Source organism: Palaemon carinicauda, chromosome 27 (assembly GCF_036898095.1).
Source record: "Palaemon carinicauda isolate YSFRI2023 chromosome 27, ASM3689809v2, whole genome shotgun sequence".
NCBI lineage: Eukaryota > Metazoa > Arthropoda > Malacostraca > Decapoda > Palaemonidae > Palaemon > Palaemon carinicauda.
In genome coordinates, this window is record NC_090751.1 from 81,666,039 (window position 1) to 81,692,093 (window position 26,055).

The following is a 26,055-nucleotide window of genomic DNA, read 5'->3' on the forward strand; positions in this document are numbered from 1 at the left end:
CTGCAGAGAGGTCCCGGGTTGTAGCTGGGAGAGTCGGAGAACAATGGCGAGGTTCCTCTGCGGCGGACTGCGGTGACGATGAACCGAAGAGGCGCCTCCTAACACCCTTGTGAGGTGAAGGAAGGCGGGCTTTACGCCTTATATGCCCTCTGGGGGCCGTGGGGTCACCGGGCTGACCATCAGCAGTCCTCCGAAGAGGAGTCTCTGTGAGTGAACTCCCTCGAGGGGGAGAATCACCGGCAGGAGAGACCGTTGGACTTAGTTCTTCCCTCGAAGGATGTGCAGAGGGAGGAACTAAGCCTTCAGCTACAGCAGGATCATCACGAGCAGAGGTTTGAGATAACTCATTGGAAGCCTCTGCTACGACAACGTCGACGATAGACAGAGGATCAACCTCTGCTAAAGTCGGCGATTGTTTGACAGCGGCCCCCAACCGAATCATGTCTAACAACACTTCCTTGGAGGGTGAACCCTCAAGCCCCAAAGCTGAAACAAATCATCATTAGTTACAGGAATATTTAAATCCTCCCCCAGGGGAGGAGGAGGAGCTGCCTCGCTATAGGAGGCAACTCCCTCTCCCAAACCCCGAGATCGGGCAACAGAACTATGGCCTACGCTACCACTCAACAGTTTCTCGGAAGAAACCGATTGAGTGGGAGCTTCGGAGGAGGTTTGGGCCCCGGAAGAAGAGCCCTTGGGATTTTCTACTTTCAAAGAAACCTTCGAAGGAGAAATATCCCGCCTGGACTTCTTTTCCCGGCGCCGAGAAAACCTCTCCCACTGGGAGGTAGATCACTCCCTACACTCACCACACACTTTATCCCTATCACACCGCTGGCCCCTACAATAAGGACAAAGGGTGTGAGGGTCCTTATCGACCGCCAACATATACGTGCCACAAGGGCGGTCGGGTAGTCCAGGACACTTTCGCATAGCAGAGGCCAACTTCAAGCACACCTGTGAAAGGAAAAGCAAAAAGCATTAAATGGCTGTCAAAGAAGGCGAGGGTGAAAGCGGACACGTCCGACTACCACCCGAGCCAAGAGCAAAGTGAGCTCAAGCACAATTGTGTATGGGGAGGGGTAGCAAGCTACCCTCCCTACACCCCGCTAACTAGCGGTGGGGTAGTAAACCCTCGTTAAAATTGTAATGGCTCGTCATTTCAGCTACGCCGAAAGTAATAACCCACATTAAATAGCGTGGTTTGTATGTCAGTTACGGAACAAATGACAAATTCGTAGATAATATGTATTTTTCCTTACTATACAAACCTTAGCTATTTAATAGGGGTATTACTTTCGGCGTAGCTGAAATGACAAGCCATTATTTTTTAACGAGGGTTTACTACCCACACCGCTAGTTAGCAGGGGTAGAGTAGGGTAGCTTGCTACACACCCACTCTCACACACCTATGCTTGAGCTCACTTTGCTTGGAGGTAGAACTTCAAGGGGGATAGGGCTGACGGGCAAGTTTGGCTAAATAGCTGAGGTTTGTATAGTGAGGAAAAATGACAAACTTAAAACAAAGTTTGTATTTTTCCTAACATACAAACCCGAATTCTTTACTATAGGAGATATTCTAGCGCGAGCTGGAAAATATGGCAGAAAAACCTTGACAAGGTCGTTAATGACCAGGCAGGTAGTTACCCACTGTTAGTGGTGGGGGGGACCGCCGGTCGGTAGCTGCTGTTTACCTTCAATCGGATTCTAGCTAGGACTATTCTAGGGGACGGTGATGGAGGGAAGATTTGTGTAAAGAATTCGGGTTTGTATGTTAGGAAAAATACAAACTCTGTTATAAGTTTGTCATTTGTTCCTACACTTGATACAAACCCTCATTCTTTACTATAGGAGACTTAGTCTTGAGGCTAGGGTGGCCAAGGAGTTTCCTATTCCTAGGGAAGATAGTCCTCAGACTAGACTATTTTGAAGCAACAATCTTCCGTTAATCTTCTTCCTTTGTAGATCCCCATAATCTCAGCACGTCTGAAGGTTTGTAGCTTCGTGGAAACAAATATTTCAGGATGAAGTGGGTCAGGAACATTCCACTCGGACCCTTTCAAACTTAGGATTCCCCCGACCTTGAAAGGGGGAAACCTCGTGACCATGAGTATAACTTATACCCTGTGAGAGGAATCAGATGAGTATCATACCTTATTTCCATTGGCAAGTCCAGCTGAAACTGGATACAGACTATGATCCCCAGATGGGAGGGAGAAGGAGACAAAGAAGATAGATGGATGTCCTTCTTAAAACCTAGTGTAACCCAGTATCCTCAGCCAATGGCTACTGTCCCCTGAAAGGGCATAAGGTAGGTACATCACCCGTTGACCTGTCACAATAGGCCCTATAGAAAGGGTGTCTAGAGACCTATGTGTCACGTCGCTCAAATAGTGAGCGGTGAATGTACAGTAGATTGGCGTTTCCAGACCCCAGCAATTAAGACTTGGGAGACTGAGAAATTTCTCTTAAACGCCAGTGAGGCAGCCACTGGGTCTCCGTGAAAAGACCTCGCCATGAATTTCTTGAGCCAGAAGGGATGGTGTTGCGAAAGGTTCTCTTCTTTACCTGGTTGGTACTAAGGAAGAGATGACGGAGACGTGGTCTAAAAGGTCTGGTGCGCTTCAGGTATTTCTTTAGCGCCCTGACGGGGCATAGTAATGACTGGTCTGTATCCTGTTACCTTATTGAGGCTGAAAAACTGAAATTCTTGAAATCTCTCGTCGGTAGATGAAGGATTGAGTCTAGCCACCAAGCCCAGTACGAAGTTGCGAGACACTTCCCCCCCATCCCCTAGAATGGGTGACGACATAAGACAGACCATGTAGCTCACTGACCCTTTCAGCCGAGGTCAGAGGTACGAGGAAGACGGTCTCAAGGTTCAGAAAGTAGCCTGAGGCCCTTAAGGGCTCATAGGGCAGCCCCTTCAGGGAACGTAAGACACGTCTCATGGTGATAGTCTAATCTCAACTGGGGGGCAAGATCACTCAAAACCCTGAATCAACCAAGGTGATGTCTTCTGAGGCAGAGAGGTCAACCCCTTCTCAGTCTACAGATGAGGCTCAAGGCTGAGCGATAGCCCTTAATCGCCGAGACTGAGAGGAGCTTTTCCTCACTGAGGTACAAAAGGAAGTCTGGGAACTACTGATTCCTTCCTTTTGAGAACCCAATTGCTCCACATGGTCGCTGTTGTAGCGGTTGAGAAGTCCATTGTCGTGGGCCCAGCAGTTAGGACTTCCTGTAGGGACTGCATGGAATCTTGGTTTGACAAGTCCTCGTGGCTCGCGAGGTAGCCGACTGTACCAGACCACGTGTCAAGCCAAGAAGGAGCCTCCAGAGGGGACATTGAAGCCGCTACCATTGCCGAGGCTTCTGTGACTGAGAAGAGGATGGAAGAGTAGAGTGTCTCTTCGAGGATTAGCCCGGTGTGAGCCTCGCCGTGAGGGGATCCAAGATCAGAGGAGAAGGGTTGACGTCTCTGATCTCGTAAAGGGCTTTTGTCTCTTAAACGGGAATTTATTGGATTCTTGAGACTTCAGGGAACCCGTTTCTCCCGCGACCGCCTGCGATACCTCCTCAGACGGCCTGCAGGGGAACAGATCAGGTTTAAAGGTCGCTCATGAATGGCAGAGGCAAGGGACAGTGACATTGCACTAGCAGTTAGGACAATGCCCTAGAGACTGACCATATATTATATGATCAACGACCAAGCCTCCTCTCCATCCCAACTAGGACCAGGGAGGGCCAGGCAGTGGCTGCTGATGACTCAGCAGATAGACCTATAGGCTCCCCCAAACCCCCAACCTTAGCTCACAAGGATGGTAAGGTTGCAGACACTAATGACAATAACGAGTGTGAGCGGGACTCGAACCCCAGACTGTCAAAAACCAGTCAGAGACCTTACCAATCAGGCCACAGGCAGAAGATCAATTCTGGTCTTAGGGTTGGGGGTGGATGACATAGCCTGTCGAAGGCTGGAGTGTTAAGAGATCGAGGAGGCAGATGCAAATCGCTGAGGCATGAGATATTACACATAGTTCTTGGAGTCCTTAAATTGGAGGATGCTAAGTTCTTCAACGGCAGCTCTTCCGAGGAATCCTCAGGCTGCGCTAATTCCTTCTGTGTTATTACAGGTAAAGTGGAGACCTCGCATCTTTCTTATCGAAAGGGGAAGAATGGTAGAAGTCGGAGTGTCTGGAAGTAATGGCGAAAACCGTTGACGATAGTCGGAAGACTCTATGTAATAAGAGTAGAACTCTTGATGACGATGGTCACGCACATAGCGCTAATTGTGTGCGTGCACGGACACTCTGTGCTAATTGTTACGAGAGCCCGACGACTCAGCATAACTGAAACCCAAAGGTTCCAAGTCGTGTGAACTCGTAAGTCCAGCACAACAGAGGCCCGATGGCCTCCTAAGGTCATGAGAACCCGTAGGATCAACATGACGAGAGTTCAAAGGCTCCCGATCACGCCCGCCGAAAGAGTGATCGTCACGAAACCCCAAGGGGTCAACGTGAGGAGAACCAGTAGGTTCAAAAAGACATCTCCTTATAACACGAGGGGGAGAACGTCAGGGGTGAAGATAACTCCTCCGCAGGGTAGGTTTGTTCTCCTGAAGGAGAACGTCGCTTAAGACAAGGCTCTCGCTCCGCGCCTGGGGGAGAACCAAAAGCGTAAGGGGGAGGAGCGTGGATCAGCAAACTCCTACAAGTTTTCTCTCGTGAATGGGAGGTTGGTTCTCCCGAAGGAGATTGCCTAAAACAAGCTTTCTCCCTGCTCTATGGGGAAAAGCGTAGGCGTAATAAACTCTCTCGCGAACGAGGGAGAAGTCCTCCCAATGGAGGATATCGCCTAAGGCAAGTTTTCTCTCAGCTCTATGGGAAAAGTGTAGGCGTAAAAATTTATCTCTCGCGAACGAGGGAGAAGTCCTCCCGAAGGAGGACATCACCTAAGACAAGCTTTCTCCCAGTTCTATGGGAAGAAGGCAGAGGCGTAATAATCCGAAATAGGTCATCGCCTGAGCCAAGCTTTCTCCCAGCTCTTATGGGCAAAAAGTGTAGGCGTAATAATCTCTCTCGCAAACGAGGGAGAAGTTCCCCTCGAAGGAGGAACAAGCCTTAGACTTGCTTTTCCCCAGCTCAAGGGGAGAAAGCACAGTCTTCGGGGACGAGATAACAGAGGCAAAACTCGTCGAGCTGTCCGCAACTCTCACGAAGGAGGGAAGGTTGCTGAATGGCTGAAGCGAGGAAACTCTCCCTCGGAAGGGGGGTGGTTCTCTCACGCAGCCCAATTCCAAGGAAGGTTATCACTCCCTCGTAAGGGGAGGTTCTCCAACCCCTGGAGGCGAACCTCCTGGCAGCAATCTATGCTTTCTAACAACAAGTTGATTAAGTTGCAGGTTGACAACGAGCTCTACCTCGTAACATGGGCAGCTCATGAGCTGCCACATGAAGCGCAGGATAATGAACAGAGCGGCCAAAGCCATTGGCCTTGTGTTCTACGTCGCTGCTATCTGGGTGTTTTCTTTTAGCCTCTCTAACACGTTTCCCCTTTTCCTTCAGCTCTCAACCGAAGAGAAGAAGGGCCGAACCCCTGCATCTTCTTCCGAGGTTTTCGAGAGACTCGTAATCCTTAACTCATTAGGGAGCAAAGGAACTGGGGAGCTTGTCCTGTCTGAAACACGAGAGCGAGGGATTGACCCCGTGAGTGTATGACCGGAGATTTGCGTGTGTAGCGTTAATTGCATGTGAACACCTTACGTGACGGGAGTCTGAAGACAGCCATGAAAGTAAAACTCTTGATGGTCATGGACTCAGTGTTGGTTGAGCGCATGCGAACACTCCGCGCGACAAGAGTTCGAAGACTCTCTGTCATAAGAGTAAAACTCTTGGCGACTTGTTTCATGAGAACCAGAAGGTTCAGCGTGATCGTGTGTGCCCCTAGAGGTTGTGTTGCGAGACCCCGAAGGGCCAGAGCAACGGGAAACGGAAGTTTCCCTTGTCACGAGACACTGAAGTGTCAGCGTGACTAAATGCATGAGCCCGAGGCTTCAGCAACTTGAGTTGCGAGAAAACGAAGGGATAGCGCACCGGGAAACTGAAGTTTCCTTGTCACGAGACCACAAAGGGTCAGAGATCGAGAAGTCGAAGGCAAGAGCGATCTTCTCTGAAGATGAGTAAAAACAAGGAGAAGCGCTCTTTCTGACTTTTCTAGAGCGAACGGAGACCCTCAAACTATTATGCGAAGAAGAGGGTTTGAGGTCAGGACGTACTTTGCCCTTGGCCGCGCTCCTGGCTTCTTAGATGATCCCTCACAAGAGAAAGACGACAGTGAGGCAGAACGGTGACAAGAGGAAGCGCTCTACTTAGGTTTGTGCCAAGAGCGCTTATAGTCTCGAGGCGAGACAGAAGGCGAGGAAGAGCGAGAACGAAGATGTCTCTTCCTATGTCGCCTGTCTCTTCGGCGAGATCATCTAGGTGAAGGCGCGCTAGCTCTCCTTTTCCTCTTCTCTCTCTCCCTCCTGACCTCCGAAGAGGGCGATGACGAGGAGGAAGCGCTCTTCTTATGTGTGACAAGAGCACTTATAGTCTTGCGGCGAGACATCTCGTGAAGAGATGGAAGGCGAGGAAGAGCGAGAACGATGATGTCTCTTCCTATGTCGCCTGTGTCTCCGGCGAGAACGTCTGGGCGAAGGAGAGCGAGCTCTCCTTTTCCTCTTCTCTCTCTCCCTCCTAGCCTCCGAAGAGGGTGAGGACGATGAAGAGGAGGAGGATGAGGAGGAGGAGATATTGCGATGTTTGCACTTGCGACGTTGTAATTTGTAGATGCGCAACGGAGTGCGAAGTAGGCACCGCAGAAGCTGAAGTTACTATATCCACTACAGTAAAACTTCCGTGGGCACCAACTGAGTTGATGGGAGGTAGGCGAGGTCCGGAACTCCCGAGGGTTCCAAAACAGGAGGGACCTGAGGCACTACCTTGCCCGCGAGGAACTGGTTCCAAACTTCCTCCGAAGGAGAACCAGCAAGTCCAAGGGCAGGCCATACCGCTCGTACATGATCTGGAATGGAAGCAGTAACAGAGTCATTCCTGGTGGCGGAAAGTATTGCCCCACTGGGGGAGGCAACGTGATCTGCCTGACCAAGAGAAGTGGGAGTTAAATCAATGGTGCCACTCTTCCTCGACTTCCCCCCAGAGGGAGGCAGGCAAGGAAGAGAGGAAGAGTCTGAAGGGAGAGATCGCGAGGTCGTAGAAGAGGTCCGTGACTCCTTACTTTGACGGTGATCCTGGAGGTAAAGAGTCTTTCTAGAACTTCCTATTCTACCTCTCTCGAACTTCTCCCACTGAGAGGGCGACCACTTCTACATACTTGGCAGGGGGAGCCTTCAGAAGACCTATGAACTCTGTACCCAGGGCATAGGGAAAGAGGATCCACCTCCAGCAGCAACATAAAGGTGCCCGGAACACTTCCTCATAATAGAAGACATCACATCTAACAAAGAAAAAGAAAAAAATTATTAATCAAAAATCCAAAAAGGAAAGGCTAGTCTGCCAGTCAAATAAATGCAGGAGCAGTGGTGTTACCACTGCGAAGGCTAGAATTCGATTGAAGGTAAACAGCAGCTACAGACCGGCGGTCCCCCCACCACTAACAGGTGGGTAACTACCTGCCCGGTCGTTAACGACCTTGTTAAGGTTTTTCTACCGTATTTTCCAGCTCGCGCTAGAATATCTCCTATAGTAAAGAATGAGGGTTTGTATCAAGTGTAGGAACAAATACAAATTATCTATGAATTTGTCATTTGTTCCGTAACTGGAATACAAACCATGCTATTTAACAGGGGGTGACTCGCCCATTAGGAAGGGTGAACGTCCTAGCCAGTCTGGCTTTTGGCTTTGGCGGGGAGCTCCTTATTTGAGTGTGTTAGCACTCAAGAAATAAGGAGACCCTGCACCTCACTAAAACCTTGCTACGCAAGGGCTGCAGCCTACGCAAGCTGTGTGTGAAGGTATGAAGAAGTGTGACTCATCCTAGAAAGTTGTTTTGAAGTTTTTTAGATGGAAACTTGTAGACTAGGACTTTCCCAATACTGTACCACCTCGTCAGGGTATGGGGACGTAACAGTATTAATATTAATACTAGAAACGCAAGGGAGCATGGTTTACCTGCAGTGGTTTGAGGTCAGCTATGCCGAGAACCCAGGATGCTGCTTTCCCTAAGGGAGGGGATGATGAAGAAAAGAATAAGGGCCAGTCAAACCTTTTCATTCATGCAGACTACAACCGGGTAACAATGCCCTCAACCTTCTGCTACTTGTCCTACAAAAAGCTTGAGGTTTTAGACCAGCTGTTGTGCAGCAACCACAGGACCGATAGAGAAAGTATCGAGTCTCCTGTGGGTAAAGTCTTGCAGGTCGTGGGATGTGAATGTGGTTTGCCGTTTTCACACCCCAGCTTGAAGAATCTGCATCACTGAAAAATTTCTTATGAAACCCAGGGACGTAGCTATGCCCCTGACATCATGTGCTCTGGGGCGACGTGACGGAGGAGGGTTCAGATGCAGTGCCAGGTCAATGACCCTGCGAATCCATGCAGAGATGGTGTTCTTGGTGACCCTCCTCTTATTCCTTCCTGTGCTGGCGAATACTGTAGTGCGGGCACACGACGACGAACTGCGGCTGGTCTCTTGAGGTACAGCCTCAAGCTCCTTACTGGGCATAGTAAGAGATGGTCTGAGTCATCTGTTACAGTACGGAGACTAGAAATCCGGAAGGAGTCGAATCGAGGATCCACTACTTCCGGGTTCTGAGTCTTAGCAATAAATTTAGGGACGAAGCTGAACGTTCCCTTCCCTCATCCCCTTGAATGGGCGATGTAATACTGTACAAGAGACCATGAAGTTCGCTGACTCGCTTCGCCGAGGCCAAAGCTAGCAGGAACACCGTCTTCCAAGTAAGGTGGCGATCTGATGCCTGGCGTAATGGTTCATAGGGAGGTCTCTTAAGAGACCTGAGAACTCGAACCATGTTCCATGGGGGAGGTCTCACTTTCGACTGAGGGCAGTTAAGTTCATAACTCCGTACGAGTAGAGAAAGTTCTAGCGATGAAGAAATGTCCATTCCTTTCAGTGTGAAGGCGAGGCTTAAGACTGAGCGATAGCCTTTCACTGTCGAGACTGATAGGCGCATTTCTTCACGCAAATACACAAGGAACTCCGCTATTGCTGGAATAGTGGCATCGAGTGGAGAGATACCCCTTCCACGACACCAACCACAGAAGACTTTCCACTTTGCCTGGTAGACTGCTGCTGATGACTTTCGCAGGTGTCCAGACATCCTGATTGCAACTTGTTGCAAAAATCTTCTCTCAGCGAGGAGATGCTGGATAGTCTCCAGGTGTGAAGTCGTAGTGAACCTACGGCTTTGTGGAAGATGTTGGCGTGTGGTTGTTTGAGTAGATTGTGACGTGGAGGGAGTTCTCTTGGCGGCTCCATTAGGAGTTGCAGAAGGTTCGGGAACCATTGTGCGTGATGAAATAGCGAAGCTATGAGGGTCATTGAAAGATTGACCGATGTTCTGGTCTTGTTGAGTACCCTACTCATCAGACAGAACGGGGGGAAAGGCGTAAACGTCGATGTTGTCCCACCATTGCTGGAAAGTATCTTGCCAGAGAGCCTTGGGGTCTGGGACTTGGGAACAATACAGCGGGACCCTGAAGTTCAGGGCTGTTGCGAAGAGATCCACAGTTGGAGAACTCCGCAAAGTCTGGACTTTCTTGGCTACTAGATGATCCAAAGACCACTCGGTATGCACTATCTGAGATGCTCTGCTCAGGTTGTCGGCGAGCACATTCCTCTTGCACGGAATGAAGCATGACGATAGTGGTATCAAGTGGATTTCGGCCCATCTCAGTATCTCTACTGCTAGATGGGATAGTTGCTGCGAAAAAGTACCTCTTTGTTTGTTGATGTAGGCCACTACTGTGGTGTTGTCGCTCATCACCACCACAGAGTGACTTGCCAGGTACTGTTGGAACTGTTGAAGGGCTAGAAAGACGTCCTTCATCTCTAGGAGATTTATGTGGAAGTACTTTTCTGGGCCCCCCAACCTTTTTTTGAAGCGTCTGAAAACAGCATCAAATCCGAGGGTAGGACGAGAAGATCCACTCCCTTTCGTAGGTTCTCGTCTGCCACCCACCACTGGAGGTCCGTCAGTTCCTGGCCGACTCCTTCGAGAGATCATCGGAGCGGACCATGAAGCCCAAGGATCCTAGGATCAAGCCACAAAGCAGCCTGAATGGCGTACTTCGCACATCTCTCTATGTTAAGGAGCTCAACTGCAGAGAGGGAGGCCTTCAGAGAGGCGAGGGTTTGAGTTGGAAGACCTTTTGTTAAACACACTACTGAAGAGTGGAGGGGCATGGTGGAATGAGGTTCCCCTTTGATCTCATAATATGACAAATTCGGAGATAATTTGTATTTTTCCTAACCATACAAACCTTAGCTATTTACATTGGGTTTACTTTCGGCGTAGCTGAAATTGACGAGCCAATAGAATTTTAACAAGGGTTAACTACCCCCGCGCTAGTTAGCAAGGGGTAGGGGAAGGGGTAGCTTGCTACCCCTCCCCCCCCCACACACCGGTCAGTTGTCTCACTTCACTTAGAGGTAGGACTTGTCTTGGGGGACAGGGCTGGCGGGCAAATATGTGTAAATAGCTAAGGTTTGTATGGTTAGAAAAAATACAAATTATCTCCGAATTTGTCATTTGTTCCGTAACCGAAATACAAACCACACTATTTACATTGGGTGACTTACCCCTTAGGAAGGGTGGAAAGTCCCCAGCCTTACCGGCTTTGGCTTACCCGGGGACTCAAACTCCGCGTGAGCAGGACTCGAGAAAATGAATCCCTGCACCTCATAAGTTCCTTGCTCCGTAAGGAACGTGTGGCCTACATAAGTCGTGTGTGGAGGAATAGAGCGCGACTCGTCCTAGGAAGTTGACCTGGAGTCCTTTAGATGGGAATCAAGGCTAGGACGTCCCAATACCACCTCATCAGGGTATGGGAGACGTGACAGTATCAAATAATACTAAGAACACAAGGGAGCATGGTTTACCTGCAGAGGTTGAGGTCAGATATGGGGAGACCAGGATGCTGCTTTCCCCAAGAGAGGGTAGAATGAAGAAAGAAGTAAGGGCCAGACATACTCTTTCATTCACGCAGACTAAAACCGGGTAACAACGCCCTCAACCTTCTGCTACTTGTTCATTAAGGAGCCTGAGGTTAAACCAGCTGCTGTGCAGCCACCACAGGGCCGATAGAAAAAGTATCGAGGCTCCTGTGGGTCACGGCCAGCAGGTAGTGGGCTGTGAAGGTCGTCTGACGCTTCCAGACCCCAGCTTGTAGTACCTGCGTCACAGAGAAGTTTCTCTTGAAGGCCAGGGACGTAGAGATGCCCCTGACGTCGTATGCCCTAGGGCAACGTGACGGAGGAGGGTCAGGATTCAAGGCATGGGGGATGACCCTTCGAATCCAATCCGAGATGGTGTTCTTGGTGACCCTCCTCTTCGTCCTGCCAGTGCTAACAAACAGCGCTTGCACACGGGGACGAACTGCAGCTGTCCTCTTCAAGTAACGTCTCAGACTCCTCACTGGGCATAGTAGCAAATGGTCTGGGTTGCTTGTTACAGAACGGAGACTCGTGACCCTGAAAGAGTCGAACCGTGGGTCCGGCACTCCAGGGTTCTGAGTCTTGGCAACAAACTCAGGGACGAACCTGAACGTTACCTCCCCCCATTCCCTTGAATGGGCGATGTCGTACGAGAGACCATGAAGTTCACTAACTCGTTTGGCAGAGGCCAACGCGAGTAGGAAAACCGTCTTCCAAGTCAGGTGGCGATCAGAGGCCTGGCGTAATGGTTCGAAGGGAGGTCACTTAAGAGCCCTGAGATTGATTGATTGATTGATTGAAAGTTTTCTGGCATCCTGACATCTAAGGTCATTGACGCCGATACCATTTACTGTATATGAAAATTAAAAGAGAATTCGATTAAAACCATAAAAATTAAGAAGTCATTAAAATAGTTAAATAGTTTTCAGAAGACCTGCTTCTGAAATAAATCTAAAAATTCCGCTCGCATAGTTAGACACATCATGTCCAAGAATCTTGGCAAGGATAAACCTGCCATCCTCACCTCGAGCCTCAAACAGATATCTATTTCTGAAGTTAGTAAAATTAGGGCATTCGGTCAACAAATGCCTCACTGTTAAAGGTACTAAGCAGTCCTCGCAATACGGTTGGTGTTGGCCCTTCAGCAGAAACTCGTGTGTCAACCGTGTGTGACCAATACGGAGACGACAAAGAGTCGTCTCCCATTTTCGGGGAATCATGTTATACCTCCAAGGTGATATGATATTTGTTACTTCCCTCATTTTATTGCCGTCTTGACTGTCCCAGTGCTGTTGCCATTTATCACAAACTAATTTCTTGATGTAAGGTAGGAGATCGTTACATGGAATGGGATACCTCCTTGGTAGCAACTCGGATGCCGCATTCTTCGCCAGTAAATCTGCCTTCTCATTCCCAGACACACCTACATGTGCTGGAACCCAACAAAATCGAACAGTTATACCTTTCCGTCCAATAATAAAAAGCCATTCTAAAATCTTTAAAACTAGAGGGTTACTAGAATTAAAAACTTCTAAAGCTTGAAGAACACTCCTTGCATCACTAAAAATTGTAAAATTACCCTCCTTTTCCAAAGCTATTTTCTCAATAGCGGTTAATATGCCATACAGTTCGGCAGTAAATATGGAAGCTGTTAGAGGAAGTGCACCTCTACAATTAAAATCATTACTATGTACTCCAAATCCAACGCCAGCATCAGATTTGGAGCCATCAGTATATATAAAAGTCGATCCCCTATGTTCTTCGACATGTTCCATAAAAAGAGACCTGGATTCTAAGTCAGTCATATTCTTCTTAACTCCAATAAAGTATTTACAAAATGATATGTCAGGTAATTTCCATGGAGGCGTTGATGATACCTTGAATGGAAGTACCTTATTTCTAATTATATCCAGACTATTTAAAAATCGTTTCACCCGAAAGCTATAAGGTTGAGGAGATTTTGGGTGCAACTCAAAGTATGATGCGTGTCTTACAAGGCTTGCAGTCTGAAAGGCTAGAGAGTTAGGGAGTCTTTGCAATCTAAACCAATACCGAAGAATGGAAGACATTCGGTAAAGGTCTAGAGGTAACTCTCCAGCATCAACAAGGAGACTTGGGATAGGCGAGGTTTTAAAAGCTCCAGTAGATAATCTAATACCTGCATGATGTATCGAGTCTAATATTTTTAACCGGCTTGGGGTGGCTGAAGAATATACCTCACAACCATAACTAATTTTGGAAAAAATCAAGCACTTGTATAATTTTAAAATAGTATTGCGGTCTGCCCCCCATGATGTATGGGACAATACTTTTAAGATATTCAGAGCTTCAACACATTTAGCTTTTAGCGCTTTTAGGTGAGAAACCCATGTAAGTCTACAGTCAAATATCAAACCTAAAAATTTGGTTTCCGATACACATGGTATCCGTTGACCTTTAATGTATATATCCGGGTCTGGATGTACTCCCCGGATACGACAAAAATGGACAATGGTAGTTTTACTTGTCGAGAACTTAAATCCATTCATGTCAGCCCACTGGATAATTTTATCAATAGAGAGTTGGATTTTTCTCTCAACCATTGCCATTCTAGTGCCAGCAAATGATATTGAGAGATCATCCACAAATAGTGTTGAGAGAACATCCTGGGGAATGGCTGAGGATATCCCATTAATTGCTAGTGCAAAAAGGGTTACACTCAGCACACTACCCTGAGGAACTCCTTCTTCCTGGCACTTACTCTCTGATAGAGTTTCCCCCACTCTCACTTGAAAAACTCTACGTGAAAGAAATGCCTGAATAAATAGTGGCAGCTCTCCTCTCAATCCCAATTCATGAATGGTTTTAAGAATACCATATCTCCATGTGGTATCATATGCCTTTTCAAGGTCAAAAAATACTGTAACATGGTGCTGTTTGGAAGCAAAGGCTTCACAAATAGATGACTCAAGTCGTATCAACACATCAGTCGTTGAGTGCATTTTTCGGAATCCACATTGAATCGGTGATAAAATACCTTTTTTTTCAAGGTACCATATCAGCCTTGCATTGACCATCTTCTCCATGATTTTACATAAACAAGATGTCAATGCAATAGGACGATAGTTTGCTGCTAAAAACTTGTCTTTACCGGGTTTTAAAAAGGCTAAAATAATGGCTAGTTCCCAAACACTTGGGTAGCTATGATCATGCCATATTCTATTAATAATGCTTAAAATAAATAGCTTTGTATTAAAATGTACATGTTTAATCATTGCATATGGAATTCCATCGGGTCCAGGGGCTGTATCGTTGCAATGAGCAAGTGCGGAATCAAATTCTCTTTCAGTGAAAGGAGAATTATACGACTCTTCCCTTCTTGTTGCAAAATTTAAAATTTTCTTTTCTTCAGTGCTCCTATACTGGTGACCAGGGGCTCCTTCACACTTGCTGGATACATTTGAAAAATGATTAGCCAGGGCATTGCTAACTTCATTTGCTTCAGTTACATACTGGCCATTCACCTTCAACACTGGTGGTGGGTTGGGGGTGAATTTGCCAGCTATCTTTTTTACTTTCCTCCACACAGAAGATGGTGGTGTTCTACTGTTAATAGAGGAAACAAAAGACATCCATGACTGGCGCCTTGCTTCTTTCATGGCACGACGGAACTGTGCTCTACATTTCTTGTACATTATTAAATTCTCATCAGTTCGGAGTCTACGCAATCGTGTTAGAGATCTTCTTGTGGCTCTGTGGAGTGCAGTTAGTTCTGAAGACCACCACGGGACTGGTCGTCGTTTGAATAACCCTGTTGTTTTGGGAATTGAATTGACTCCTGCTGTATGAAGAGTTCCATTCAGTAGGTCTATGGCATCATCAACACTTTCAAACTGTTCTGCTCTCCCTTCGATTTCACTTCGCTCACAAAATTTAACCCAGTCTGCCTTGTCTAGATTCCAACGTGGCGATCTTTGCAAAGGCGGACCTTTGTTGGTGTTTATAATGATTGGTGCATGATCACTAGTATGCCAATCATCTAATGTCCTCCAATCAAAATCAAGAAGGCAGTTAGAGCTTGCAATTGAAAGGTCAATGCATGACAAAGTACCTGTCTGAACATGGAAGTGCGTGGGCTCTCCTGTATTAAGGAGCCCCACATCCTCATTCTCCACAATTGATGAGATAATATTGCCCCTTGTGTTGGCCAAAACATCACCCCATAAAGGATGTCTACCATTCATATCTCCCAGTAAGAGAAAAGGTTGAGGGAGTTGTTGAATAACTTCTACTAAATCATCATATAAAATATCATCATTTGGAGGTAAGTACAGAGAGCATATTGTATATTTTCTCCCTATATCAATTTGTACAACAACTGCCTGCAGGGTTGTACGTATAGACATGGGTATTTGGGGAACATCTCGACGAATGTACATGAGACTTCCGCCATGGCTCCCTGCTTGTTGATTATATGGCGTTCTATAGCTAACATACTCTCGAGGACTAGGAGTGTTAGAATCAAGCATACTTTCCTGTAGACATACTATTATGGGGGAATGCTCATGAATTAGGAGCTTAAGTTCTTCATATTTCGCCCTCAAACCCTGACAGTTCCATTGCAAAATGGAGGAGAAAACTATGGATTATTTCTGGAAGACGTCTTGGGTGAGGTCTTCCCATTAGCAGTTTTTAATCTAACATTATTACTTGTAGGTTTCTTCAGAGATGGTCTTGTTATGTTGGGTTTTACGTTGGAGTTTTTCTTTGTATCTTTTTTATATATTTGTTGAGGGGGATGGTGGACCTCAACTTGAATTTCTGATTTATTTAAATTGTCTTCTGGTTGATCGCCAACATCAACAGACAAAACATCATATTTATTTGATGTCATAATTCTAGTATTTCTTATGGAAGGGGGTGAGAGAGATGGAGGTCTCTCTCTTTTACGATTAATAGGTTGCAAGTTACCAGGTTTTTGTACCTTCCCCACTACAGGTACACCTGATAACTTGGTGTCAGGTGGAATCTCCATTAAATCAGGCAAGGATATGGCCTGGGAGAGGTTAGTACTATCCTTTGTAATGGGGGACAAAGGTTTGATAGTGGTGGGCAATGTCTTTTTGTTGATACTCAATGATAAATCTTTAGGAGGAGATGTTCTTGTCTTATGCAGCACTTTATCAATAGATTGTGAATTCCTTTTTCGAGAGCCCTGAGAACCCGAACCACGTTCCATGGAGGAGGTCTCACTTCCGACTGAGGGCAGTTAAGCTCATAGCTACGTATGAGAAGAGAGAGTGCTAGCGAGGAAGAAATGTCCACTCCTTTCAGCCTAAAGGCCAGACTTAAGGCTGAGCGATAGCCTTTGACTGCCGCGACCGAAAGGCGCATTTCCTCCCGCGAATAAACGAGAAACTCCGCTATTGCTGGAATAGAGGCATCGAGTGGAGAGATACCTCTCCCACGACACCAACCACAGAAGACTCTCCACTTCGCCTGGTAGACTCCCTCAGAGGACTTTCGCAGGTGTAGAGACATCCTCTCTGCAACCTGTTGCGAAAAGCCTCTCTCCGTGAGGAGTCACTGGATAGTTTCCAGGCGTGAAGCCGAAGCGAGGCTACGGCTTTGTGGAAGATGTTGCAGTGTGGTTGTCGTAGCTCGTGTCATGGGGGAAGTTCTCTCAGAAGCTCCGTCAGGAGCTGCAGAAGGTCCGGGAACCATTTCGCGTGATGCCATAGCGGAGCTATCAGGGTCATAGAGAGGTTGACCGATAGTATGGTCCTGTTGACCACCCTTCTCATCAGACAGAACGGTGGGAAGGCGTATACGTCGATGTTGTCCCACCGTTGTTGGAAAGCATCTTGCCAGAGAGCCTTGGAGTCCGGGACTGGGGAGCAGTACAGCGGCAGCTTGAAATTCAAGGCTGTCGCGAACAGGTCCACTGTCGGGGAACCCCACAAAGTCGGACTTTGTTGGCTATCTGAGGATCCAAAGACCACTCGGTACTGTACTCACTATCTGCGAAGCGCTGCTCAGACTGTCGGCGAGCACATTCCTCTTGCCAGGAATGAAGCGAGCTGATAGTTTTTATCGAGTGGACTTCGGCCCACCTCAGAATCTCTACCGCAAGATGGGATAGCTGCTGTAAAAAAGTACCTCCCTGCTTGTTGATATAAGCCACTACCGTGGTGTTGTCGCTCATCACCACCAAAGAGTGGCCCGCCAGGGTCCATTGGAACTGTTGAAGAGCCAGGTATACGGCCTTCATCTCTAGCAGGTTGATGTGCAGGTACTTTTCTGACCAAAGACCTGAGGTCCTCTGATTCAGAATGTGGGCCCCCCACCCTTCTTTTGACCCGTCCGAGAACAGCGTCAAGTCCGGGGGAAGGACGAGAAGATCCACTCCCTTTCGTAGGTTTTCGTCGATCAGCCACCACCGCAGGTCCGCCTGTTCCGTGGGTCCTATCGGGACCAGAAAGTCCGGGGAGTCGGAGCCTTGACTCCACAGGGACTTGAGCCGCCATTGCAGGGATCTCATCCTGAGGCGACCGTTCGGGACCAGATGGGCCAGGGAGGCTAGGTGACCTAAGAGACGCAACCATGATTGGGCTGGAAGCTCTTCCCGCCTGAGGAAGGGTTCTGCCACCCTCCTCAGCCTTGGTATCCTGTCGTCTGATGGAAAGGCTTTGTGGAGATTGGTGTCTAATAAACCAGTCATTGGGACGGCTGCAGAGAGGACTTCTCAAGATTTACCATGATTCCCAGATCTTGGCAAAGTCCCAGAAGCCTGTCTCGGTGCCGAAGAAGGGTCGACTCCAAGTCTGCCAGGATCAGCCAGTCATCCAGATATCGGAGGAGACGGATGCCGTTCCTGTGTGCCCATGACGAAATCAGGGTAAATACTCTGGTGAACACCTGAGGTGCTGTGGAGAGACTGAAGCACAGTACCTTGAACTGGAAGATCTTGTTGTCTAGGCTAAATCTCAAGTACTTCCTGGAAGACGGATGGATTGGGATCTGGAAGTACGCGTCCTTTAGATCCAGTGTACACATGAAGTCTTGTGGTCTCACTGCAAGTTTGACCGTGTCCGCTGTCTCCATGCTGAACGGAGTTTGCTTGACAAACTTGTTCAGCGCCGAAAGGTCGATGACGGGTCTCCAGCCTCCAGACGCCTTCTTTACAAGAAAGAGTCGACTGAAGAAGCCTGGGGAGCCGTCGACGACCTCCTGGAGAGCATCCTTCTTGGGCATGGTCTCGACTTCTGCCCGAAGGGCTAGCCCCTTTGCCGATCCCATGGCATAGGAGCTCAACGACACTGGAATCGCTGTCACGGGAGGTTGAGATGTCGTGAATGGGACGCGATAACCTTGGCCGATCACGGAGACCGTCCAAGAATCGGCCCCATGTTGCTGCCACCTATGCACGCAACTTTGAAGGCATCCCCCCACAGGTGGACACGCGGGGCGACTGCCACTCCTAGCGTTTACGGCCACGGCCGCTCCCTCTAGGAGTTTTGCCTCCCCTGGAGGACTTACTGCCCCTCTTGTCCTTGACAGGAAAGGGCTGAGGCTTAGACACCATTTTCTTAGCTGCCAGCCCCTGCTTCGCTGTCCTGCGAGGCTGCTGCTGATGTTGCTGCGGAGCTGGAGGCTTGTAGGGCCGAGATGCGAGGGCCCTTTGGAGGAGCGAGTCTTGGCTAGACTTCCTCCACCTCTCAGCTGTGCGTTCCATGTCCTTGAGCTCATACAAACTTCCCGCAAGGATGGAGGAGTGTCTGACCCTGGAGACATCCACGGCGGGGACCTTCGGGTGGATCTTCTCGGTCACCGCAGCATGACGCTTCAACATCGAGTTGGCCCACAGGTTGGTAACCTGGTGGGCCAAAAACTCGATGGAGCGAGTTCCCGAGAGGAGGAAGGTCTCCAGGGCCTTCCTATTGCTCTCCTTAGAAAAATCCTCAGAGCGCAATAGGATGCCCAGAAAACCCAGCCAGACATCCAGCCACGAAGTGGCCTGCATGGCACACTTCGTGACCTCCTGGCTCAGGATCTCCGACGCCGAGAATGTCACCTGCCAGGCGGAGAGCTACTCAAGCGGAACTCCCCTTGTAAGCTCTTCCACCGAATGGTGAAGGGGAAGAGCAAGGCTGAACTCCCCCATGATCTCAAAGTATGTACCTCCTCTGCTGTAAACGAGGAGGTGGGAGGAGTTTGTTCCCAGCAGAGGAACGACTGGAGGAGGCGAGGTCTGAGAGCTGAGCGTCAACCCTGTCTCTGGCACTCTTCACCCCCTGGGACCAGGGCAGAGCCGCGCTGGACTTTTTGGGTTTCTGAGTTCCATAGACCTGGTCCAGGACCGTGTCCTTGCCCTCGCGAGTGGCGATCTCCGGGTCCTTGAACCTGTTAAGCTGCCTCATCAGGCCCAAGACCTGCCAGAAGGCGTGCTCAGACTCGTGCTGCTCTCCTCCCTGCGGACTGGCAGCTAAGTCTCCTGTCCCCAGAGGCTCTTCCTGGGGAGACACGTGAACGTTCTCCCGGGGTCTGGCTGGTTCCTGACGAATTTGCGAAGAAGACTTCGGAATTGTCTTTGAGTCCTTGGGTTCCCTCCTGGGCGGGATACAAGACTCCAGCAAAGAGGTCTGGAAGGTACCTTCCACGCGAGCCGGTTCTCCTCCCCGAGGAGGGGTCTCCCCCTTGGTGCCAAAGGAGAGATCCCCGCCTCGCTGGACTCTCCTGAAGACGGAAAAGCCTCGTCCACAGGAGACGGAGAAAACGACTGCGAAGGGGATGGAGCCTTCCTGATGGACCTCTTAGGAACCAACTTCTCCCTGGGAGAAGTCACCACGAAGTCCACTCCTCTCCTTCTCTTCAGTGGGGGCGAGTCTGTCCTTGGCTTGAGTCCCAGATCGGCGAGTGCTGGCTTCATAGCCTGCACTACCGCTCTCATCAAAGGACCAAAACAAGACTGACGAGATACGGACGCAGTGTCCGTAATTCCCGCTGGAGGGAAGGGGATCTCCTGACCCTTCGGAGTGGACGCAACTGGGCCTACCTGCAAAGAAGAAAGGGAAGAATGTTGCCTAGACCTCTCCGACAATTCTTCCTGGTCCTGAGAGAGAGACCTGCGCTTGCGCGGAGGCGATCCTGACTGCGATCTGGAAGCATGCGTCCCTGCTGTCGCCACAAGCTGCGGAACCCGGCGAGGACGGGGGTCGTGCTGGCGCTGGGTAGGATCCAACGAATCGCGCGCGTGGGGCTGCTGGAGCGCGGGCGTGTAGTCGCGCGGAGATAAACGCGGGCGGGCGTGCTGGCGAGTGGGCGACTTGGCGAGGGAACGCGCGGGCGCACAGGAGGTGGCTATCGCTGTAACTCAGGAGAAAGGCAAGGCGCAGGAGATCGATGGTGTCCTGGAGATCTGTGGCGTGTGGGCGAGCGATGGCGCGTTGGCGAGCGATGGCGCCTTGGCGAACGACCGCGCACGGGCGAGTTGGCCGTAGGAGACTTATGGCGATCAAGGTCTAGGTGGCGCTGGCGCGTAGGAGAGCGCTTGCGTACAGGCGATAGATCGCGCGGGTGCTCAGGAGATCGCCGAAGCTCTGTAGAATGCTGACGTGCAGGAGAACGCTGACGCGCAGGAGATCGCTGGCACGTAGGATGTCGACGCGTAAACTGCTGCGCAGAATCAAGTGGCGCGACGCGCAAAGGCGAACGCTCGCGAACGGGCTCAGGATGAGAAGGCGCGTCTGCACGGGCGCGCAGGAACTCTAAACGTGCGCACTGCTGCGCAGGTGAAGAAGGACGAGCAGGAACGCATGGGCGAGGAGGAGTCAGTTCCTTGCCCGCGTGCAGATCCGGAGATCTAGGGCGCGTGGGCGAGCGTTGGCGCGCAGGGCGCGTATCAGGAACTGGGTGCGCATGTGAGCGCTGACGAGCAGGAGATCTTGTGCGCTCAGGAGAGCGCTGGCGCGCTGGGCGCGAAACAGGAACAGGAGGTTGTTGACTGTCGACAGGAGAGCGCTGGCGAGCAGGAGGGCGCTGACGATCAGGAGAGCACTGGCGAGCAGGAGAGCACTGGCGAGCAGGAGAGCACTGGCGAGCAGGAGAGCGCTGGCGAGCAGGAGAGCGCTGACGATCAGGAGAGCGCTGACGATCAGGAGAGCGCTGGAGAGCAGGAGAGCGCTGACGAGCAGGAGAGCACTGGCGAGGCGAGTCAGGAGACTGCAACACTGGAGAGCGCTTACGCGCTACTACGCGTGAACGCACAGGTGGGCGCGCAGGGAACCCTGACGCGCAAGGGAAGCCCCACACCGTGGGAGACATCCCTTTACCCCGAAGGGACCGATGCCCGTCGGATGACGAGGTCAGAAGCCTGCTGCCCATCTGCGCCGGAAGTGGAAGATCTGGTAGGCATAGGAGATCGCGAGCGATCACCGGAGAGGTCCAAAGATGTGGCTGCTATGGTCTGCTCCCGACGAGGAGGATCCTCATCAGATGACGGAGGAGGCGACGACTCGAAGAGGCGTCTCTTGACTCCCTTATAGGGAGACGGGAGGCCCCTGCGACGAAGAGGACGACGAGCCTTACGGCAAAGGCGGCCACGAGGGAGGTCATCAGGATCGTCGGTCCTCTGAAGAGGAATCTCTGTCAGTGCGCTCTCCCGAGGGGGAGGCGTACCCGCAGGAGAGACCGTGGGACCCACCTTCCCCTTCAAAGGATGTTCGGAAGGGGGAGGAGGGCCTTCAGCAACGTCCGCAACATCAACCACAGCAGAGGTTTGACCAGACGCGTCGGAAGCCTTTGCCACCACCACGTCGACAATAGACAGAGGGTCTACCTCTGCTATCACCGGCGACTGCTTGACAGCGGCCCCCAACTGGATAAGGTCAAACAGGGCTTCCTTGGAGGGCAAGCCCTTAAGCCCCAAGGAAGCCCAAAGCTGAAAGAGATCATCGTTAGATACAGAGTTATGGTCATCAACGTTAGAATCAAATTCCTCCCCCGGGGGAGGAGGGAGAGCCGCCCCGCTATGGGAGGCGACGCCCTCTCCCGCACTGCGAGATCGGGAAACAGAACAAGGGTTTACGCTACCACTCGGCGGCCTCTCACAAGAGGCCGGCCAAGTGGGAGCTTGGAGGAGGTTTGGGCGGCGGAAGAAGTGTCCCTGGAGCCTTCCTCCTTCAAGGCAACCCTTGAAGGAGAAAGGTCTCTCTTGGACTTCTTCTTACGCCGGCGGGCAAACCTCTCCCACTGGGAGGTAGACCACTCCCTGCAAGTTACTTCCTTGTCACACCGTTGGCCTCGACACTGCGGGCAAAGGGTGTGGGGATCAGTTTCGACCGCCGACATGAAGGTATCGCAGGGGAGGCCGGCGATTCCAGGGCACTTGCGCATGATGATGATAAAAGGGCAAGGCCAACTTCCAAACACACAGCTGAGGAAAAGCATAAGAAAAGATTAAAGCTGTCAATAGTGAGGACGATAGACAGACACGTCTGCACATAGTCCGAGCCAAAAGTGAAGTGAGACAACTCACCGGTGTGTGGGGGGGGAGGGGTAGCAAGCTACCCTTCCCGTACCCCCTTGCTAACTAGCGCGGGGGTAGTTAACCCTCGTTAAAATTCTATTGGCTCGTCAATTTCAGCAACGCCGAAAGTAAACCTAATGTAAATAGCGTGGTTTGTATTTCGGATACGGAACAAACTTCCTTTGTAAGACAAAAGGAAGTGGAAGAGACCGGGAGGAGGAACCTGCCCTCAAGGAACTAAAGTTCCAGCTATCTGAGCGATAGCTTTCCTTTTGGCAGCTGTCAAGCCTTTAGACCAGGGTTAAAGCAGCACTGGATCTGGAAGGTTTCTATATCTCGAATATTCCATCGAGAACCATGTCCTTACCCTCCTGGGTGGTGGATCCAGGTGTAGACAGCCTATTAATGGCCCTTATACAAGCAAGGACCTGCCAAAAGGTGTGCTTCGACTCACGTCTCTCTTGCTCAAGAGTGGTAGTTCAGACTAGCAGCCTTCTCATCATCAGAATCTAAGGGGTCATCCACCTCCAGGCTCACATCCAGAGCCTGGGGTAGGTCAGGGTTATCAACAGTGTTGCTTGAGGGACCTGCCACAAGGGACCTTCTCTGTGCCTCAGCCATACAAGCTTCCCTTGCCACAGCGTTCTTGGGATTCATCTTGGTGTCTTTCGATTCCCTACGTACAGGACGTTCCTCCGCGGTCTTAGGAGGGAGAACTTGCGAGGATTTCGAGCCACCCGACGAAGATTTGGCAGCAGGAGATGAAGGCTCTTACTCTGGAGGAGGTAAGGAAATTGGATGCTGGTCCGGAGGCACTACCTCAATTTATTGAGGATTGAACGGATGGATAGAGTTATATTCCTGGGCAAGGCTATGTCCTTACTCGTCCTAGGGCGGATGATGTCAGCGTGAGGTCGAGTTACGCCTCTCATCCTTGTCTTCTGCCTCTTGGTCATGATTTCCCTTGTCTTCACTGGGGTGAAGGGTAGGTTGACCATGTAAGATTCAGAAGATTGAGGACTTCAGCACACGATCGAGATGGAAGTGATCTGTGAGCCTTGTCCGACGTTGATCTCCTTCTAGGATCTAGATTCCCAACGGACGAACTCTACAAGGATTCCCCAGGAATCCTAGGGGTTGCTTTGACTGAAGAAGTGGGAGGAGCCACACCCAGAGAGTTCTGCAGGGTGAAAAGAAAAGTGCTCACCCATGCAGGAAGCTAAGAACCTCTAGGTAAGTCATAGGCTTTCCTTGGAGGTCTAGGAGGAGAACGTCCCCTGGGGGAATCTTTAGAAGGAGTCTTAGTCAACGCAGGGGGGAGTCTCTGTGGCAGAGGAACACATTCCTTCGATGGACGAGAAGGACAGTCCGGACTAATAGGAACATCTGCGAACCTATTAGGAGGCTCCTTGAAACCTGCTGGAAAGGGTATCCGCCTGGCGCTGGTGGTGATAGAAGGTGGAGGCGGAGGCGAAGGTGCTGGTACCGTACTCGTCTGCTCGTGAATTCATTGATTTGCACGCAAAATTGCAAGTTTCGCTCGTCAATGGGTGTGATTCATGAGCAGAAGTGCTCACAACAGGAGCACTAGGAGCCACACTAAAAGTGGTAGGTCTAACGGCTTCCTGCTGCCGCAAAGAAGCAGCTATGTATGACGAAGTTGGCAGAGAAGGCCTCTGAATAGGGACAACACTGAGCGTTGACGAGTGCGTCATAGCGGGACGCATTTCCAAGCTTCACACTGGGGAACGCTTTGATAACACTCCCTAGGCCAGTGGTTCTACTGGAAGCAAAAAGGGGGCGTCAGGTAAGATAGTTTGGGAACCACTGCCATAGGCGGTGAAAGGCACTGGGTGTTTAGAAGGATGCCTGTCTGAGGGATGGGCATTCTCATGATCAGGTTCGGTCCGAGGTTGTTTGGGAGAAGGTCGGGTTAAGGGGCTGTGGGTTAATGTGCTGCGCAAATGCCTATTGGGGCCTGTCTGGAGCCCACTTGCCTAACAACCTTAAACTCTAAAAACTAGGGGGAATCCTTCATGAATGAAGGAACACTCACTGAAGTGCTGCGAGAGTGCTTCCTTCCCTTTTTGGGTGTAACCAGGAAGGGTTGAGCACGACCAGATGACCTGTCATGTTCGCTAGTAAGACTCGCTTCAACAAACGTGTTCTCGCTAACTACCAAAGTAGGGCAAGTAAGTGGTAGGGGGGGTTGTCTCCGAAATGGCATACTGTACATTGAAGAGCGTGACAATTGGAACCCAGAATGTCGAAGAGAACATTGATGGGCAGCTACAGTGGTGTATGCCTATGACTTCTCTTGCTGCCAAAGCATAGCGTAATGGGGAGCGATCGCGCTACCGTGACTTGGGTAAGACCTGGTAACGAAGGAAAAGGTAGGGGAACCTCTACACTTCTCACTATCCATCGAAGTCGAAGCAATCCAATAAAAGGATAGCAATCGTGTTTAGCCTTCTTCTCCCATCAGTCATAGAACTTCTCCCATTGGGAGGATGACACACAATACAAGGGGACTCCGATGAGCATCTACATGTATATCCTCGACAAATGAGACATAATGGATGAGGATCAACGTCAAGGCGGCTCATGAAATTCCTACAAGGGCGTTGATACCGGGAGAAGTACACATAACATTCACTTGTTTCACACTCATTTTGTTACAGAAAACAAAAAGGATTATACAAAAAAGCAAGTAAGCAAGAGGCCAGTAACTGACGTCTGATCGCTTCTGCAAGCAGAAGACGAGTGAGTTATCAGTCACAAGCTACAGTACATCATACCAACCTATACTGTACGAGGGGAGGTGATGCAGTCATAACACGCTGCCAGACCCTCGATAATTCTTCAACTGGCTGTAACTGGATTTGCCCAGAAGTGACCCTCTTTAAATAACTCAGTCTGTATCTTCATCAGAATAAACCTAGTTTCAGAATTAAACACAGGTTTGTAACCTATCTTAGTTCTAGCTAAAGATACAGCAGTCTAAGGGACTGTAACCACCACAGGTAGGTAAGGATAAGAGTCCTAGGTTAGGAAGCAAAGTTTCATTCTAATCATGGTGTTTAAATCATATTTTCTGTAATTTTAAAACATCTACAATTTGAAAAATACGGATTTATGCCAGATATCTTCATCAGAATCATTCAAATTACCTATAAATACACCATGAACACCTCTATATTTTTTTTCTCTCCTTTTATAGGTTTAGTTTATTTTAGCACATTATTCATAAGCTGATTTTTACCAACATAATTAAATATAACCCAAATAAAGCCATAGCTTAAACAACATTACCTAGTTCGACACTCAAGAATAACTAAGGTACTTATTTTCGTAAGAATGCCCTCTTTTCTATTTCT

General features: G+C 49.7%; 1 protein-coding gene and 1 long non-coding RNA gene across 5 annotated transcripts in view; one reads left to right on the forward strand and one right to left on the reverse strand.

Annotated features, from left to right (window-relative positions):
• Window positions 1-26,055, forward strand: part of LOC137620770 (uncharacterized) — a 311,911-nt gene that overhangs the window by 226,740 nt on the left and 59,116 nt on the right. The window lies entirely within an intron of this gene.
• The window catches only part of LOC137620768 (uncharacterized), a 146,880-nt gene that overhangs the window by 118,885 nt on the left and 1,940 nt on the right, over window positions 1-26,055 (reverse strand). The window lies entirely within an intron of this gene.